The sequence below is a fragment of the Vicia villosa genome, unplaced genomic scaffold, assembly GCF_029867415.1.
Source record: "Vicia villosa cultivar HV-30 ecotype Madison, WI unplaced genomic scaffold, Vvil1.0 ctg.004602F_1_1, whole genome shotgun sequence".
NCBI lineage: Eukaryota > Viridiplantae > Streptophyta > Magnoliopsida > Fabales > Fabaceae > Vicia > Vicia villosa.
This window is the reverse complement of record NW_026706471.1, coordinates 56,983-62,525: the sequence shown is the minus strand read 5'-3', so window position 1 is coordinate 62,525 and position 5,543 is coordinate 56,983. Positions and strand designations below refer to the sequence as shown.

Below are 5,543 nucleotides of genomic sequence, written 5' to 3'. Positions count from 1 at the left end.
TATATAAGACCGATACTAGAGCCAACAGAGAAACAAACAAATGAAGGGTGTGCATGACTAGTATCAAAACCAACAGTTAGAGAACCAATTGAATCAATATATGATTCAATCTTGAGTTTGAAGCACATAAAGTATTCGACAACATACCTATAACAATTTATCAATTTCACGAAGAATTTATTCTTCAATAGAGCCTATTATTAAAAAAAATCAAAACACACATTCTCAAACTTTTGGAAACTCAATAGTTGAAGCTATCTATAATTCAAGGAGGATAAAAACAAACTCTAGATATTATGTTGAATTTGTGATTATTAATAAAAAAGAGAGAAATGTATTGTTGATAATAGTCATCGACTTGATAGAGCCTGATTCAACTATGGGACCAACTCGATCATTATATTGAAAGTTTTCTTGATAAGGTAGTGGTCAGACGACGTGTCATGTTGAAATTCCCGTGATGTGGTAAGGGTATCAATGATGATACAAGTGTAAGTGAATGAAGGCGATTTTACTTGAGGGGGAGCATATAATTGGATGAACTCACACTTGAGGGGGAGATTATTGTGATTCAAGTGTGAGTTAGAAGTTCCACATTATTTAGAACAATAGAGGTTTAACACTTTATAAATGAGATGACCTATATATCTATTGCCTTAACATTTTGGGTGAGTATGTAATGTCTCTCGCATTTGTGTGGTTGTTCTTGACCAAATATGAATACCTCCATGACCCACCAATAAAAGATGGGTTGCATATGACCCGATCAATAGTCTTTAATATCATATTAGAATTAGACTTTGATCTATCTCATCAGCTTGATGATTATTTCTCTTGATAGTCAAAGTTGAACATATTGTTCGATGTTGTTTCTCTTAAGAGAAATCATGCCATATATTTTGACTCATGGGTTAGGCCAAACTCTAATTTTGCTATGGTATAGAAGCATGTCGATCGGGCCAAAGACCACCCACCATTTTTATCCATACACCAAGCCAATAGTGGACGCCAGAGACTGCATAGGAAAAAATCTCGAGTCTCGTAATTGGTTATAAATAAAGCTTAAAAAAATTTTTAAACCTTCACCATACATATCAGTTTAATAAGTATGATTTAGGTTAAATTCTGAGACTAATAATATATTTTTAGTCTATGTTTTTTGGAGTTTTAAAATGTAAAACATAAATTTTGATAAATATTATAACCATTTTTTTCTCTACCACCAAATATTTTAAAATGAAAAATGAACAAGGGCATATTCAATCGATAAAAAATTTGCTTTAGTGTACAACAATAATCAATGAATCTTTAAGGCAGAGTTGTTTTTGGCTTTTCTTCTATCCAATCCTTTGATAATTCAAGACGCAAGATGTACATATATAAGATTTTAGAAGCCGTGAATAACTAGATAAGTAGATAACAACATGAAGTCAAATTTCAATGAATATCATCAATGCATTACCCTGATCGATACACTGTATTGTCTCCTTTATTTTTGGTTTTGGATTCATTTCACTTTTTTCTATTTTTGTTCAAACATTTCACCTCAGGTAATGAAATTGTTACAAGGTTCCCCCACTTTTCATTCCTTTTTAATTTCTTGCGTGTTGTTTATAATTTGCAGAAGCTTAAAACTTAGTCAAAAAAATATGCCATATAAAACAAATATGGCAATGATATATAGTGGTGAGTATGGTGAGGACCACCACCGTTTTGTAGACGTGCTTGTATTGAATTTCTTCTTTATTTTTTTTAACAACACTTGACATGATCCACATGTTTTGAATGCTGATGCTAAATTAAGAAAGACAGATTCCATATAATTGTAACAATCGTTATCATAGTCAACATATATAGTAAAAATCAATCTTTTCTTATCATAATAACATATGTTAAGGGTTTTAAATTATCATATCAATCATGCATGTACTTTAATTCTGATTGATATATATATATATATATATATATATATATATATATATATATATATATATATATATATATATATATATATATATATATATATATATATATATATATATATATATAATCAATTATTATTAATACTGTTTTTATTTATTTATTGTATTTTCCAAACATGTCAAACCATCCATGATCATATTGCTTTCAATACGAACTAGTGTGACCAATACTTTTCACAGTTTCACATTGGATTATATCCGCTTTAGTGAGGCTAATCATGGGAGTCTCATACAATTTCTTATTTATTTTATTAAACTCTGACTTCGAAAATATTCTCATGTCTAGATGTTATTTTTCAATCGCACTCGTTATTCTATTTTGTTTATTTGACATCTGTTATACCCTAATTTTTACCTTTAAGATACCACTTCATTTACATCTTTATCATGCATCAAGATCATAAACTTGGTTGCATCTCAATCCTCTCATCTTTGGGTTTGCCTTTGCAGAGATTATCAAGCACCACTTTGTGTATCTTTTTTTTTTTTTTTTTTGTTTATATGCTTTATGTTTCACTAACCATTAATCAAAGTATCAAAAACATGTCTTAATCTTTTGTTCATTTTTGCATAGGGTTTGAATCAAGAACATCAAGCAATAGTTACTAAATTAGGGTTTCTGGATCCTCAAAGTCAAAGTGCGATCAACATTGATTTTTAAGGGCTTGCCCATCAAAGATTGACCTATAATCTTAGGTCATATCATCCTCAAGCATTATTCAACAACAATTGATCAAAGCCTAATTAACCCCCATTACCGGAGTCATCAGCTCTCCACCATCCTCAAAGTTAGGAAATCTCACAATTTTATTATAACAGTTGATATGAACATAGTTGAACTGCAACCAGTTCATCCCAAGAATAACATCAATTTGGTGTAAGGGTAGACACACCAAATCCATCACAAAAATCTTATCAAAGATAGTCAAAGGACATCCCGAACAAACAAAAGTAGTAGTAACAAAACCATTAGCTGGAGTATCTATTAATATACTATCATCCATAGAAGACAATTTCAATCCTAACATAGTGGCACAATCAAGAGAAATAAATAAATGAGTAGCACCGATATCAATAATAGCAACCATTTCAACACCGTAAATAAAACAAGTACCTCATATCAAGTTATCCTTCTTGGAATTCTCTGTTCCGCTCATAGCAAACACTCGGCTGTTAGTCTTGGCGACAACAACATCCTCTTTGGCTTCTGATACTGGGTAATGATATGTACGTGTTCTCTAGAATTAAAACAAGTCAGACCATCGTCTCTGCATTCAGGGGCACGATGACCCGTCTTACCACATTTATAACACCTTAGCACCTTATTCTCACATTCTTAGAACGCATGATCTCTCACCTTGAATTCAAGTGCCTTATTCCTCTTATCATGATAGCTCTTCTGACGACTCTGAGAAGCCTTCCTCCTTTCTTGAATCATCTTAATCTTTTCATTCGTCTCATGCATAATTTCAGGTCCGAGCACAACACTCTCGTCTGTTTCATACCAAAATAATAGAGTTCTACATCTCCTACCATACAATGCTTCATACGGCGCCACACCAATGCTCACATGATAATTGTTGTTGTATGTAAACTCAAATAAGGACAAGTGGTTGTCCCAAGCACCTCCTTGGTCTAACACACAAGCCCTCACCAACTCTTCCAAAGACTGGATAGTCCTCTTAGTCTGACCGCCTGTCTATGGATGGTAAGTTGGACATAACCTCAACTTCGTACCCAAGGAAGTTTGCAAACTATTCCAAAACCTAGACGTAAATCTTTGGTCCCTATCCAAAACCATACTCAAAGGTTTACCTGTGATCTCATAATCTCTTCAATATACATCTCTGCCAATCTTTGCATGGAATGATTGATCTTCACCAGTAAGAAATATGGCTGATTTAGTCATCATATCCACTATCACCCAAATTGAATCATTACCTTTAGTAGTCTTCAGTAAACCCGACACAAAATCCATCAAAATAGTATCCCTCTTCCATTCTGGGATACTTAACGGCTACATTAGACCTAAAGGCTTTTGATGTTCAATCTTCAACTTCTGATAAGTCAAATAAGCATGAGCAAACTCAGCAATCTCCTTTTTCATACCTCGCCACCAGAATAGTTTCTTCAAGTCTTGATACATCTTTGTAGCACCTAGATGAATACTGAAACCATTTCGATGTCCTTCCTCATGAATACTCTTCTTAAGCTCTGGAACATCTGGAACACACACTCTATTTCTCAACCTTATCACACCATTCTCATCAACTCGAAATTCACCATCATTACCTCGGTTAAACGACATCAACTGATCAACCAACTTCAAATCGGATTTTTGACCATCCGTGATCTCATTAAGGATACTATTTTTCAGCATCAACATTCCCCACTTCACACTATCATGAGTTTCTTCACAAACCAAACTCATATCTCGAAATTGTTCAATCAAATCGAACTCACGTACCATAAGTATCACCATATGTAAGGACTTCCTACTCAGGGCATCTTCCACTACATTTGCTTTACCAAGATGGTAACTCAAATCAAAATCATAATCTTTCAGAAATTCGAGCCATCTCCTCTGAGTCATATTTAATTTTTTTTGTCCAACAAGTACTTTAAACTCTTATGATCACTGAAAAATTTAAACTTAGAATAAGCAACAACTTATCCATTATATATCAATACTCCACCAAGACCCATCTTAGAAGCATCACAATACACCACAAAAGACTCACTCGGGTTAGGCAAAATCAATGCCAAAGCAGTCGTCAACTTCTTCTTTAATTCCACAAAAATTTCCTCGCACTCAATATCCCACACATAAGCTTGACCCTTTCGAGTCAACTGAGTCAAAGGTAATGCTAATTTAAAAAAACCTTCGATGAACCTGCGATAGTATCCTTCCAAACCAAGAAAACTTTGAATCTCAGTAGCAGACTTAAGAGTCTCCCACTACAACACATCATCAACTTTAGAAGGATCTACGACAATACCACCGCTAGAAATCACATGGCCAAGGAAACTCACTTCCTTTAACCAGAATTCACACTTCAACAATTTAGCATACAACTTCTTCTCCCTCAACACCTGTAATACAATCTTCAAATGTCTAGTATACTCTTCATCAGACTTAGAATATATCAAAATGTCGCCGATGAAGACCACCACAAACTCATTTAGATATTCATGAAAGATTCTGTCCATATACTCCATGAAAATACCTTGTTCAATAGACACGCCAAATGGCATCACAATATACTCGTAGTGACCATACCTCGTCGTGAAAGCCGTCTTCGAAATATCTTCTGGTTTAACACGAATCTGATGATAACCCGACCTCAAATCAATCTTACTAAACACACTGGCACCTACTAATTGATCCATCAAATTGTCAATTCTTGGAAGCAGTTACTTATTCTTAATAGTCACCTTATTCAACTGTTTGTAGTCTATACATAACCTCATACTACCAACTTTCTTCGTAACCAGCAACACCAAAGCACCGAAACATTTGGTCGAAAAAATTTCTTTTTCAGTAACTCCTCGAACTGTTTA

General features: G+C 33.9%; 1 non-coding gene across 1 annotated transcript; it reads left to right on the top strand.

Annotated features, from left to right (window-relative positions):
* The first annotated feature begins 812 nt into the window (after positions 1-812).
* Positions 813-908, top strand: LOC131642180 (small nucleolar RNA Z103). Its single transcript, XR_009295808.1, has one exon. It is a non-coding gene; the product is annotated as a small nucleolar RNA Z103 (small nucleolar RNA).
* Positions 909-5,543: the final 4,635 nt, after the last annotated feature.